Raw genomic sequence first — 14751 nt, forward strand, 5'->3', positions numbered from 1 at the left:
TCCTAGCTCCTGTTTTCAGAAGTGGTGCCAGCACAAGAAGATCCTAAGCCAAATGAACACTCTGAAAATCTATCAAAGTGTATTATACAGATTGCCACAGGATGAAACAGAGAAATGGTTATGCAGACTTGGATAAAAAATACTAAAACAGCTTTAGGAAGAAGTTGCCAGAGATCTGAAAGCAAAGGGTAAATCCGAAATTACAAAAGCTTTGGTGAGTTCCATATGTTAAACATTTTAGGCACAGCAATAAATTTGATTTCTGTGACTTTCACTGAACAATTTGTGTCAATCTCACTTTCAAGAAAAAAGTTACTTCTCAAGAGTGGCCAGCAGCATCTCTGGATGCCTTTCTTATACTGTCAGCGTCTGAATTGCTCCTGCATAGTTGAAGACCAACTCCAAACCAATGGAAAAACTCTTTCTCATTCAGTGTTAATATTTTTTTTTTGAAATGATGTGAAGAATATCCCATATGTGAGCCACGATATTTTTATCACAGGGGATGGGGAGATGCAGAAGGAGAGGGAAGGCTCAACACAGCATTCGTGTACTTCTAAAACTCTCCTTGACAGAATATACGTTTTAGCGTAGTTTGAGTTGTTAAATGGAAATTCATTTCTTTTTAAAATATCATTTAATAGAAGGTAGTTAGAGTTAATAATACCTTTAAAGCTGTCAAAGCAGATTATCAAAATAACCGTCATTTTATAGGAGCAATGTACTGATATAACTTTAGCTGCCTGTAAGCTGTACAGTAATTTACTATGCCTGATAAGCTCAGACCAAATTTGTCAGTGGCTATCCATCTGCTGGGCTGAAACACATTAGGGATGAATTGGCAGGGTGGGCCCCATATTTTCCTTATGATGATTTTCTCAACAATTTTTCACTGTAATAACTTAAAAGATTTTAAGGTAAACCTAAAAGTACCTTCTTTTTCTGTCTCCATGCCACAAATCATATAGCTTCACCTACTACTTTCCACATCACGCTTTTGATTTCTGCTTGCATTACAGCAAGGACTCTGGATTCAGCGAGCTGGGGAGAAGGAATTCAACTCCATAGGAACCCAGGCTGCATCGATGCCAGTGCTCAGAAGGCAACTCATTTAGCTCAGTTTTACAATATTCTCTATGGTGGGAATAAAGGTCAACCACTACTCATCACTGGGCAATGGGTTCCTACAACTTCTGGCAGCTCCAGAATGACTCACTTGGGGAACACATCACTGCTGCATTCCTCGCCAGTGTTGCAGGAGTGACTGCATAATGCTGCACATTGTCCTCACAGCCTCATCCCTCCTACTCTGTCCTTCTTTAGAAATTCAAAGGGAAGAAGATGCCAAGGGGCAGTTAGACTGAGTAGGAGCTCTGCAGTCACCCTCTGCCCTGAGCTATGTGCTTGCCTAGGTCCAAGAAAGTTCCTAAGAGAGTCAGTTATAGGACAGGAACCTGAAGCACAATGTTTTCCAGTGCTACAGGTCTGATAAACTCTGGCACAAACGTCTCTAGAAGAGACAATGAAAAATCACAGAATCACAGAATTTCTAGGTTGGATGAGACCTCAAAAATGAGGACATAGTCATGCCAGTAGAAAACCAACAAGCAGCCAGGTGTTCCCTAAATACACATCAAGTCCAGCATCACTGGAGACTCACCCTCTGTTCCACAAACTGTGTCACAACCAAAGGTATAAAGCTCATCTTCTACCAATATCAGCCAAAACCAAGAAATGCATCTCCCAGAACAAGGCTTTTACTCTGCATTTGATTTGTCTGTGGTGTGAAGGAAGAAATACACACACTTGCTACTATTACTATTTTATTACAAACCTCAGACAAAATCAAAACCTTACAGAAGTCAGTGCTGCTCAGTGTTCAATGACAAACATGCTGGTGCCTTACAGAGCTTGCAGTCTTTACAGACAGACAGAAAAGGAGAGGGTAAGAAACAAAAGCATGAAGACTTACGGATGGTCATCCTATCAAGGCAGGAGTTTAGGTCCTCTGAGTTAAGAGAGGAAGATGCGAGTTCATCCCACTCAGAGTAGAGCCCAGAATCTCCTCCCTCTGTGGTGACTGCTCCAATTCTCGGGTTATTATGCAAGAGGAAGATAAGTCACAACCTTCTTCACAATCTTCAAATGAGTAAATGGATCCCAACTGCATGGAGGTGCCAGCATTTATTTCCTATTGTTCCTGTATATTCCCAAGGGAAGAGGTATTTACTTAACCGAGGCAGACTGAATCATCCTCCAGTGGGTGGATGGATGGAGAGGGGGAATGGGTCTTCAAGTTCTCTGCAAGCAAATCCCTCTCTCCTCGGACTAATGAAGCAGCTGTGCCAAATGGGCTGGATCAGCTGTTTAGACCCAGGTACCTAGAAGCTAGAATTAAAAGGGTTTTCCACAAGACACACTGCATCTCTAGCAAATGCCAATGTTTCTTGATTTTTCAGACAAATACCATGGCATTGCTAATTATAGTGGGCCTGATTTTCATCTGGAATAAATTAGTGTTGCTGCTGCCAAAGACTGGCCCAGAAAATCCATGTAAAACTGCAGGATGCTTGCAAGAAAATGAGGCTCTGTGTTAGGTGGAGCCTTGTTGCTAGGAAGGCCTGTTGTTGAATGTTTTAATCTGAAAGATTAAAAACATGATTTCACATTATGGTCTCTGACTTAGCATGGTAAACAGCCTTCAAAACCACAATCTAGTAACAGTGCCTTTGTCCCTGCTTGCCATCAATGGCAAACTCTTTTCTCTCTCTCTCTTTTTTTTTTTTTTTTTCTTTCCAAAGTTATCCACAAAAATAAAGCAGAATAAACCCCGAAACGAAGTGTTTTTTCAAAGGTGGAACATAATTTAATCTTTAAGACAGAGAACAGAAGAGCGTGGGTTTTCTCTGACTGCGGACTTCTTGTAATTTAACTGAAGATAAATATTTAGATAGCAACCAATGGGATATTTAATTGTCAGGAACTATTATATTTAAAGAAAGTGCTAGAGATTTTCAGACTTGTTTTCCTATGTGTGTTGACAACCCATTCCCATAATTTACACTCTGTATGACATACAAATACAGTCACTGTTATAATTTGTAAATTGTTAATATTAGGGCTGTAGGGATGGCTGCGCTTTCAGCTCTATGTAAAAGACAGCTTTTACATCAACATCTGGCTGAACTTCCATTACTTTCCCATCCATTACTTGTACTCCTCCTCCTTTTTCTCGGCCTTCCCAGTTTTCTTCTTACTGCTTGATCTGATCTGGGAAGCTGCAAACCCTGGCTGCTCTTGGCTGCTGCAGTACTTATAAACCATGAAACAAATAAACAAGGGGGGGAAAAAGATAAAACCCAACGTAGGAGGATATTTGATAAATCTAACGATGCAGATGTCTCGAGCTGTGCATGCGATCAGCCAATGGCACCATCTGAACTTGAACACGGTATCCTTCCTTTCCTACCCTCTCCCCTACTGCTTGTAGCATTCACTCGTGACCCCATTTGCACGAAGATGGAAGGTCATCAGGTCAGAACCACAACTTCTCGTAAAAATGTCCAGCAGTCGTGGCAGCAGGACAACGGGTTCTTGAAATGCTACAGAAATAAATCGGGAACTAACTCTTAAAGCTGACAAACCTAAAACGGATTACAGGATTAAAAATTTCTTGAGTTTCAGGAGTTATTCTCAGTACCGTTTCAAATTTACTCTGATTTGAGGCTAAGTTTCAAACTTTCCATATCTCAGCTTATCTAGATGTAAAATAAATTCCAGAATAATATTTAGTTCAAAGAGATTCTGTGAAGTATTACTAATCAGAATTTGAAATCTCTGGATGAAAAGCACCACACAGCATCTAATAACCAGAACTGTATGGACAGAGTCTCCAATTGCTTCACCAGTGAAGCTACAGATAAAATATTAGATTAAAAGATATGGCAAAAGCACTTTACTAAAATACACGTATCAGTGTATAATATGTAATTTAACAACTTTCTTTATAAGCATATATTTGTCAAACTTTGTTGGGTTTTGTGTACAGCCACAGAAACACCTCCAGAAAGATCAAAAGAATATTTTTCATATCAGAAAAATAATTTTACTCAGGGAACAAGAAAATGAAACCGCCTCTCCAAAAGAAAAATGAATTTATAAGATGATGCAGCTGAGAAACAAATTATATATATTCTATTAATCAATAAAATACAGTTGCCAAGGCAACACTGACATCAGAAAGTGAAATACAGAGGTCCGTCTTACATAAACACATACACATATCAGTATGTTATGTGAACTTTTGCAATCTAGCAGTGACTTCAAGGAAAAATATGTTTTTACAAAAGAACACATTTTCCCAGGCTTGATAGATTCTTGTGTAAGAGCTTTTATGAGATTTTAGACAAGTTGTATTTTGTTTGGTAGCCTTTGTTCTTGTTCTTTTCTTTCTGGAAACAAGGAAATGTTGGGAAAAATTGCTTTCAATGAAAATTAATTCTCTCTATTAAAGTGACTTAAAACAGTGAAAATTGGAAGGGGGAACTCTAACAAAGCATTAGAATAGCAGTCCTGAGCACAGTTAATACAAAAATACTAGAATTTGTAGATCCTACTTGTATTTTATTATGCAGAACTCAAAGGACAAATTCTTAGTATCAAGACTGTAAATAAGAGGGAATTTATTTACACAGTGCTTATAATTCTTATTCAGCCTGTTTAACCTGCAGGCTCAATTCTGCTGCCTTATTCGGCAACTATTATAATCCCACTGAATCACAGAGAGAGATGATATGGAGGCTGACAACAGGTGATGCCATCCAGCCCCCTCTAATCTCTGATTTTCTATTTTATGTGAACTGTTCAGGAAATTATTTAAAACCTCCCTCCCAGAGCCTCTCAGTACAAATGCTACAAATGCAGATTTCTGGTACAGGCTGCTTCTTCAACTGTAGCTAAATAAAGTCCAGGTTTCTCGGCAAGGTTTGCAACTCTTTGTCCCTTTTTGCAAAAAACATTGACAATACCCATTACTCTTAGGATATGACCTTGTGGCTCCCTAAACCACTGCTCATGTTTCACCCATCTGTGTACGTGGCCACCTGGAGCTGGCAGATATTTTCCTCACTTGGATGCCACTACAACCGGGGCTGAGGAATTAAGATAGAGATAGAGCTGTCTACTGAACTCAGTCTGGAAGCTCAGGTGGGCAATATATATGCAATATAAATAAATAATATAAGCCAGGAGGGCATTTGACTGCTGCCTTAAAGGTCTGCCGGAATGCTCATTATCAGCACTGAGCTTTCAAGACTCCATTTTCTGAATGGTAATTTTCAAACAGATTTTTAAATGAACTAGTTTAGCTTGTTCAGCATCTAAGTTCAATGAAAAACTCCAGTAGAGATATCCCAGTGAGATCTGGGTCAGGCTCCTAATTTTCAGTTTAGTTGAAAAGTGAAGATAATTCATTATGCAGTTGCCTGAAATGCTCTTCTAACGACAAACTTGTGGTGTTTTTACAAAGAACTGAGAATATGGGATGGTATTTTCAGGTATGTATAAGCAATTACAGTCCAAACAAAACAGTGTCTTCATTCCTCATTGAGTTAAGTGATGAAAAAACTGACTATTATGTGTGATTACCTCTTCTATTAATTTGGATGTATAAATTAGACATGTTTCTACAGGCCTACAGAGATTTAATGTGCTAAGCACTAAATATGAACGTACATCTATATTGTGAATTCAGTGCCTCAGAAGCACAAGAGAGGTACACATTGTTGTGCTTGTATATAGTGCATTTGCTCCTGGTCATCTATGCATACTCCTAAAAACCAAATCAGGATGACAGAGCTGCCGAAATAAGTCATTAGCCACTGGTGTCTCCAAAAGTCTCCCCAAAACCAAGCCAGGTGGGACAATGTTGTGATTTTTTTAACTGCACATCAGCGCCCATGGCTAGCAAAGGACTGCAACTCACAATTTCCATCCAAATTCAGAGCCTGTGTAACAAGTGCTAAAGCATATAGCACTCCTATTTCCCCCCAGAGTCACCCTGGTCTGGAAGGGCCCTTTCTGTCCGAGCAGTACGTTCAGCCCTCGCTCCTCCCAGCACTGCTCTCTGAAGATGTTCCAGCCTCCAGCCCCTGCCACAGGACCACAGGTTCCCACTCACCTTCTGCCCAAATTATTGGCTGCCTGGGCAGATTTCAAGGACTGAGACAGCCCTAGCCATTGATTTTACAAGGCCTTCGATTTCATTTGCGATTAAGTACCTTAATTCCAGCTTTTAATGACAGCTGCTGCTGTTTTTACCTTTAAGAGGAGGACCATCCCCACAGAAGTCCCCTCAGTCAGTCCTTTCCTTTTGTGCACAATGCCCACGGATTCAATAGAAGCTTTCACGTGACACGTGTGATTATGTATTACTGAGCCTACTTGCCTCAAAAGCATCAATAAATCAACAGAACAGAGGTAATTAAGGAACAAAACAATGCTAAGGGTTCGATTTAAACACACAAACCCCAGAATGTTTTAAGATGGGATGAGCCCATCCCTCTCTGCCCCTCTGTGCAAAAATGTTCTTCAAGCAGAGAGTGATCTTAGCTCGTCTGGATGCGTTTGGGGGATGGAAACTGAGTTTAATGTAGCTCCCCTGGCTTTCATCTGATTAAATCAGAATCCTATTATTATTTTAACTTTACAATCACTTAATTAAAGTAATGTCCTAGCCAAAAAAAATTGTCTGGGTGGCCTGACTATTATGCCGACATGGTTTTTATGAGGTGACCTTTCTGCTGAGTTCAAGAAACCATGCTCGATCACTAGGTTTGGGTGGGAGTTTTGCTTGCGAGGATTATGAGTACATTACAAGCAAATCCTACGTGATTTATGCATAATTTTTCACCGAAGGTACAAAACAAGTAGCCATCAACTTAATGCCACTTAAAGCTGAAGGTTTTAAAGGGTCACATAAAGTCATCCTTTTTATGGGACAGCAAAAAATTCATGATTCTAGGTTAGGGTTATAAATGAACAAGTAAATCATTTATGCATTGCATTCAGCTGGCCTCCACTCCAAACCCATTTAGCACATAGCAGCTTTGCTGTTGCTGTATGTCCTGCAAAGATATTCAACGAGGTATTTTGTAATGTTTCACAGCCTACAGCTCCCTTTTATTTCCATCTGATCTTCTGTTTTTAACAGTATCTTGGCTTCATCTGATAAGAAAACAAGAGGCAGCTGTAGTTCTACCACCTGGCCTATGCTTGTCATATACTATATTGCAATGCAAAAGAGGACAAAATTTATCAAAAAATGGGGTAACATGTAAAGTCTATAAAAATATGTTCCAAGATATTTCTCCTGTAAGTAGTCCACTGAGGAAGGCACGTTTGCAGTGACCACATGAGGGTTTTTTTAGGCAAGGAAGAGACTACGAAAGCTGACTAATTGACATATAGGGACTGCAGGGGCAGCAGCGGAAGGGGCTAAGGCCCGAGCACAGGTTGTGACTTACAGCTCTACAAACCCTTGCAGAAGATAAAGGCACAAGGGCTGGCTGTCCCAAACCTGCTCCGAATTACTTGGAGAATGCAGTCCCAGTGGATGAAAAAACAAGTTTGCTCAGGCTTAGACCCCTTTCTTTCCCATCTGCCAAATGCAAGATGAAAGTGAGACACGAGTACATGTCAGATGCAGCTTCACTAGAACAGGAAACAATCTGATAAAGTGGAGCGTTCCAGTTAATGAGCTCAGGGAGAGAAGGAATATTTAAGAGGGTTTTAATAACAACATACCACACGCTTACATCGGATCTGTTTACCAGCGCTACCTCATGAAGAGACCTCTCAATGAAGAAGGTAGTCCCCATGAAGGACCCCATGATAATGGCATATCTGAAGAAGTCACGGGAGCACCAGATTTGCTCTGTGCCATGTCCCATCCCAGTGCCATACAGAAAGGAAAAGAACTGGTAGCTTCACCTGAACCCTGTGGTATCAACCACTCAACAACTGCCCCTGATTAAGATATGCCAAAACCAGGAAGGACTCAAACTTATTTAATCGAGACAAAAAAATGGGTAGCACTCTGAGAGGCTCCTAATGAGAAGATGTTCTGCAAGAGGAAACCAAATTAGCAAAGTTGGAAGGGTTAGGATTAATCTAATTTCCTGTAAACTTGCAAATCAGAGGTCAACACACGAGCAATGAAGAGATGAGCATATCCTCTGAGATAAGCATATCCTCCACAAACAGACACAGAAAATAAGCACACATCAAGACCAGTGAAACCAAAGTAACTCAACAGGCTGAAAAATGTTGCAGGACAACAGCACAGGACACTGTTCAGGTGGGAGGTGATGCTGGGTTTATTGCGGGGATGCTGTTTATGCACAGCCATTAATGGTTCCCGTTGATCCGATACAAATATTTGATAAATATGTGAAGCTTCCTTGACTGCTGGAGTGAAATAGGAAATTTTTCTTTATTTCTTTCCCACTCCGTCAGTGAAAAATGTCTTGATTGTACCAAGTGGTATGTATGGGAAACTGGATGTGATGGGATGGACACAGTACATTTCCCTTTCTCCAACTGTGCCGTGTGACCCTGTGTTGGACGTGGCATTGAAGCCATGAGTAGAAGGCCCTGTGAAGAGATTGCTGGGTGTAATCTGAAGTAATATTGCCAATTGAAGAATCCATTTTCTCCCCATTTTTGTAAAGCCTCAAACCCAGTAGCAGCATATTGACCAGCAAGTGTCAACCTCTTGTTCTTGTTTCATATGAAAATGTTGGCACCGATCCCCGGCAGCATGAAAGGAAATCACTGCAGATATGCCTGGCATATAACAGGCACAGTGACTGTCATGCCACGATGTGAGATTAATTCATTTGAAGGCAAACACCTTGGCAGGCAGGCAGGCAGAGCACACCAAAAAAAATCAGTAGGGTAGAGGAAAGACAACGGTACAGCATATCCCAGTTTTATTCCTTATTAAACAACATACCAACCAAACACAGAAACAGTGGCTATTTTAGCAGCAAACGTCAGAAGAAAGCTGTAGCATCATCCTAGCGTACAGAAGTCACGTGCCAAAGTGGGATGAGCTATTTCAGCAAGCCCTGCGCACTGAAAACAGATTTCTCCCCACTGACAGGAAATCTCAGTTTTTGTCACAAATTCCTTCCTCCCTCTTCAGTAACAATGCCCCCTGTCAGCCAGGCTTCTGACAGCCTACGGAGACCTGTATCAATTTCTGCCTGTTCCCCTTTCGCAAATAATTTCCAAGATTTACCCGACGCTGCCAGGAAGAGAGCAGTGCCAGCGGAGGGGGCGGTAAGCAGAGCCTGTGACTTTCAGCTCACCGAGACCTGGAAACAAGGAGCAAAAACCTAACTGTGCAGTAGGAAAAGCAGCAGCACGATGTATCGGGCTGTCCACGATGGTCCGGTCTCCTTTAAAGGTGCCAACAACCCTAACCAGAACAGGATGTCAGGATAATGTAAAGAATCCACTTTTTTTTTTTTTCCTCTTTTTTTTTCCCTCCAGTTGTCCCCACCATCAGTCACCATGCCCCCTCCCCCTAAGTAAATGAAATCAATCAGCAGGGATTTCTGTAAAATACATAAAGCAGTCATCTTCCAGACTCTACCAGAAGATAAACGGTTCCAGACATTGGACCGCAGCCATTTTCCCACACATGCTACAGTGTTTTGTCATCCATATTGGGCCATAATAGTGAGCGGGCTTTTTTTTTTTTTTTGCCTTTTTATTTTTTTTTTTTTACAGTCAACAGCCAATGCTTCTGCTTCTAGCACGGAGCAACTAGCACACGGAAAGCACTGCCACAGGAGTCATTTTTCTGTGCAATCTGCACTAGGGCTGCCTCAGTGCTAATAACACAGCCTGGGGTCTCGTACGGGACGTTCACACTTATCTGCTATAGCTCATAGCATCTTATCACTGCCACGTGGAGCCTCACAAACCTTCTGGGATTAAAGCATATCACCCCCAATGCAAGCCACTGAACTGAAAGGAGTATGAAACCTTATCGGGGAACTTGCTAACAAGAAATAATGGGATTGCTTACAATCTCTCGTGCTGCCTTAGTGCTCGTTTCAGTGAAGGATAATGCAGATACATGACAAAAGATGCATCACAACGTGAGTTCACTGTTCATTTCTAAGTATTATAAAGCGAGTCCTTAATAAGCAGCTAACACAAAATGCACTTTGGAAAGAACCATGGGGCTTTTTCATTATTAAGAAATGTGCAACCAAATTCTATCCTTAATTAAATCAGGAGTAATTTTATTAACTGCAGTAGACTTAAACCTGACTTACATCAGTGTAAGCGAGGGTAGAATTTAGCCCCAGGGTGTTTATACGCTGCAGTTCCAGTTAGTTTAGATCTATTTGGGTGGGAACTCCTTTCCCCTTTCCAGAAAAAATATTCTTGCCTACCCTTTTTCACCTCACAACTGGGGCCAAAGCAGTCTTTTCTCCTAAGATATTTTTCAGAAAGGTTACGAACAAAATCTCATCCTCAGCAGGAGATGACCTTATTAAATAAAACCAGCCTCTCGAGTGATGGACACAGTAGTTTTAAAGTTTGTTTACAAGTTTTTAAACAAGCCACCTCAAACATATAAGCTTATTTACATCTTAAAAATAAATTAAAAACTTTAAGTAAAAGCTATTTTATAAAGGAGACACTTCTGTTTTCAAAGCTGAAAAGCCCTTCCAAACAGTGCTAGCTGCTGTATCAAACATCAGTGCTACAGTATAGAAACTTACTGTCAACAGATAGATATCCTTAGGCTTCACTGTACCTTTGAACCAAAATCACTTTCTTCTGTACTTCATTTTCTGGTTTCTCGCAATCTGATTCTCAGTTTCTGACAGATGGCTCCTCTGTCACTGAGCGCTGCTTCCGCCTCCTTATCTGCCAGCTAATACTTCCACGATGCTTGGTTGTTGTCTGTGGAGCTGTGCTCTACATCATTTCTACTCTGATCAATGCTCTGCTTGGTTTTAGGTTGGTTTCTAGTCCCGCCTCCTGCTCTTGAAGAAACGAAAACTCACAGCTGGATTTTCTATAAATCATCCCTTTTAGCAGTGGCTGAGCAAGTATGGCAAATACTACCGCTAAGACCTGCTGCTGTATTTGAAACTTCAAAAACAATTCCTCATCTTAACGATGCACACATGAAAGTTAATCGTGTACTAAAATCACTAATACTGAAAAATAGTGGCCAGATAATTGTGACCTTCAGGGCTTAGAGGCTGATTAATGTAATACAAAACTCCTCTCTGTTCCAGAGGGGGAATATAGCAAAACATCGTGCCTCACTGAACTGCTTTATATAATGTTTTGCTTTGAACAGGAGCTTGTCATTCTTACAAAGACAAATTTACATCTACAATACAGAGCTTTTTGACAGGCTAACCCAGAATACGCACTGTTTAGGCTAGCAGCCCTTGGCTTGAAAGAGCCTTTACCACCACACCAGCTCTTTTGAAGTGTGGGCAGGAAATACTTTTATTTTTCTGCGCAGCACTGAATGCTGTATACAGCACTGAACTCATTATCATGTTTAACAAAGTGTAGAGTATAAAAGCAAGGTGGTACCATAAAAATAGCACTGCGAACTTTGTTCCCATGAGCCGAGCAAAACAAAGCTGAGTTTCTGTAAACTGTAAATTGTTTTAATCCTCCACCCTCCAGATCTTCTTAAGAAACTGTGCTATGGAAATTAAAAATTACGGGGCAGAGCTGGATGCAGTTTGAATGGGCTGCAAAACCCAGGGGTTCTCAGTTTTTTTTAGAGTGAGAGCTGCACCATTGCTGAGTGTCTGAAGAGCTCTTTGCCCTCCGATTGATGATGAAAAGTCTCCTCTTCCCCTAACTGATCGTGTCCCTGTGGCACACAGGCTCCTGACCACTGCCCTGGCTAGATCAGCTAGAGATTGCTGTCACAGGCTCCATCTAGGAGTCTTTTAGACTCACCTCTGCTGGCAGCTTAGGGAAGAGTGCAGAAGAGCATGTGCCAGGAGGGCTTTTTCCCCCCGGTGTGCCTCTGCTTCCAGCAATCAGGGATCTGGGGACTTCCCCAGCCAGATGCTGGAGCTGGACTACAGCACTCAGTACCTGCAGCAGACCCGTCTTCTGTGAACGAATCCTGTTCCTTTCTGAAGGCAATTACGCCCATTCATAGTGCATTCTAAAAATATAGTGGAAAAGCACACACACAAAAAAAGCACTTCTGCCTACTTACACCTACTCTCTAACCATTTCATTACATGCCCCACAGTTCTTACAAGTTCAGTTTTTCCACATGACAGATGACTTCACAGGCTTCTGTCAGATCCCGTTTAATCCTCTTTTTTCCATGCTGAACAATCTCATCTACTTGGTGCCCATGCTGATCAGCCTTGCCGCCCATCCCTGTGTGTGCCACTGCTCCCAGTAAGAGATGCAGACAGTCCTTTAGTTCCCATGGTGGAAGCTGACACTACAGGATCCACTCCCAGCCTGTGACTGCAATTTGTAGAAGTGGGAGAATGCTTTCAGTTTCATTGATTACAATTTTGCAGACAGCAACTGAGGACAGTTGGTTGTAATCTTGTGATCTGACAGCTCTCCACAACCACCACACAAGAATTTAAGAAGAACCAAGCCAGACAAATTTCCAAATGCTTACTAGCCAGGGAGCCTAAAAGAAAGCTGTACACACTGAGTAGCCAGGCATGCTGTTAGCTGAGGGCAGCAGGGCTCTGATGCAGCTACTACTCTCTTAATCGGCGGCCATATGACACAGGTCCTGGGCCCTCGTCCAAGCAGCTGTGACTCAGATTTGAAGTGCTGCAATGACAGTGGATGCACTGGTTGATCGATGCCAGGAGCTTGGTGATGGAGAGTGAAATGAGCAGGAGAGAAGTACCATCCCCGCTCCCGATCCAAATATGTAAGGGGGAATAAAATTAATCTTGCTTTGCAGGTGCTGCTGTACATTCGATACTTATCAGCTGTCAAAACACACAAGACTGATTAAAATTACTTGTTTGACCTTTAAAATGTACTTGAAAATCCATAAATGAGACCAATCATTTGTACATACCCATTTGAATAACAGAATTTTGAATCTCTAGCAAAGGTTGCAAGAGGAGATTAAAGGCTCCATACCACAGTGTGACATGCATTACATGATGCATGGGGCTCTTCCAAGGGCTTTTACTGAGCATTGTGCCTACTGCCTGGAGTAATGCTTATGGCACACAGCGCAAGAGTTGCTCTCCCTCTGCCATGAGACTGTTAACCACCACCTGAATAGCACGAAAAGCATGCTGCATGTGAAAATGAATACATGTGCTCTCCTAATCTACATCATCTTCTACGTTCTTTGGTTTCAGACAGTGCACTGAGCTCCTTAGGGATGAATGGGAAGATGTGCTTCCACCACTAATGAGTGTTCAGTTCACAGACTGAAACTAGAGTAAAGAGGGGGGAAAGAAAACAACACCAAAAACCCAACTAACAAAAACAAAAACAAAAAACAAACAAAAACAAACAAAAAAAACAACCAACCAAACAAACAAACAAAAAAACAAAAACACAGCAAAACATGGTAGTACAGATGCTGGTTTACACAGACTATTTCCCTCTTCACACCTCCTGTTGGGCCATCCTATTTGCTGACCGTGAGCACAGCCCTACAATAGCCCTGTATGGCTGAATATGGGATGGCTGTGGAATGAGTTCAGGTTCCTGGGAGGCACATCATCTGCACTGCTTATCTGCAAGCTATTTGCAGTCTCTCTCTCTGCCTTGGACCACTCCAGCTAACTTTCTCTTAAGCAGTGCAGACATGAGTCAGCCTATGTCCCCTGGCCGTGGCATCCCTGACCCTTTTTGGTTTAGTAGTAGAGATGTCATCCCAAGAGTGAAGGGCAGTAGGACAGTTCCTCCTGCCACTGCTGTGCACAATGCAGTCCTCACTTCCCTCTCACCTTGAACTAGTCATGAGATCTGCTGAGAGCTCATAGCAAATGAGTGAGTTTCCTAAACTGTGGCCTTACAGGTCAGGTACAAGACACCACGTGTTACTAATTAGTCTTATTATCATTCATAAAGAGCTTATAAGATGTCATACAAAGAGAAAGAATTGGAAACCTACTGATTTATTCATTTGGTAGCATGACCCCTTGGGCAGAAGTCTGACAGGGAAGAAAGCTCTGTTGGTGAAGAGCTTACTGTGCCTTACAGCTTTGGACCTGATTAACTGCTAGCACTTGGGGAATCACCAAAAGAAACATGAACCTACTTTTTGTTGTGTAGACTTCTATTAGAGAAAGACCTTTCACTTTTATGTGAGGAGCTCCTTTGTAAGGAGCTAGAACTCCATCCAAGGACCTTCAGTGCTCACAGCCCCTGTGAATAATGTACTGCAAAGAGAGCAACTGCAGAGCTCCACATGCTCTGGTGAAAGTCTGCCCTGCCTTGTCCTTAAAAAGCTGAATCATAAAATCACAGGGTGCTGGGGTAATTCAGGTCGGAAAAGGACCCTAGGAGATCTCAAGTTCAACCCCTTTCGTCTTCTGGCCCTGCTGAAACACCAAGTTCACAAATTGTCTCAGATCCCCACAGCTGCACTGGGGGGAAGGAGGAGGAATAAATTGTTTGGCATTTTCCCCCCAGGCAACTTGTAAATAGAAAAGCTGTGCCTTCCCAGTGCAACTAGGGTGG

General features: G+C 41.8%; 1 protein-coding gene across 7 annotated transcripts in view; it reads right to left on the reverse strand.

Annotated features, from left to right (window-relative positions):
* The window catches only part of STARD13 (StAR related lipid transfer domain containing 13), a 292836-nt gene that overhangs the window by 67039 nt on the left and 211046 nt on the right, over positions 1 to 14751 (reverse strand). The window contains exon 1 of one of the 7 annotated variants that reach the window (XM_082771052.1): positions 10838 to 10939. The exons of the other annotated variants lie outside the window; for them this stretch is intronic. The gene's annotated coding sequence lies outside the window, so the exon portion shown is untranslated. Of the gene's footprint in view, positions 1 to 10837; positions 10940 to 14751 lie in introns of those variants that run through there. 7 annotated transcript variants of the gene reach the window in all.

The sequence above is a fragment of the Aythya marila genome, assembly GCF_965140915.1.
Source record: "Aythya marila genome assembly, chromosome: 1".
NCBI lineage: Eukaryota > Metazoa > Chordata > Aves > Anseriformes > Anatidae > Aythya > Aythya marila.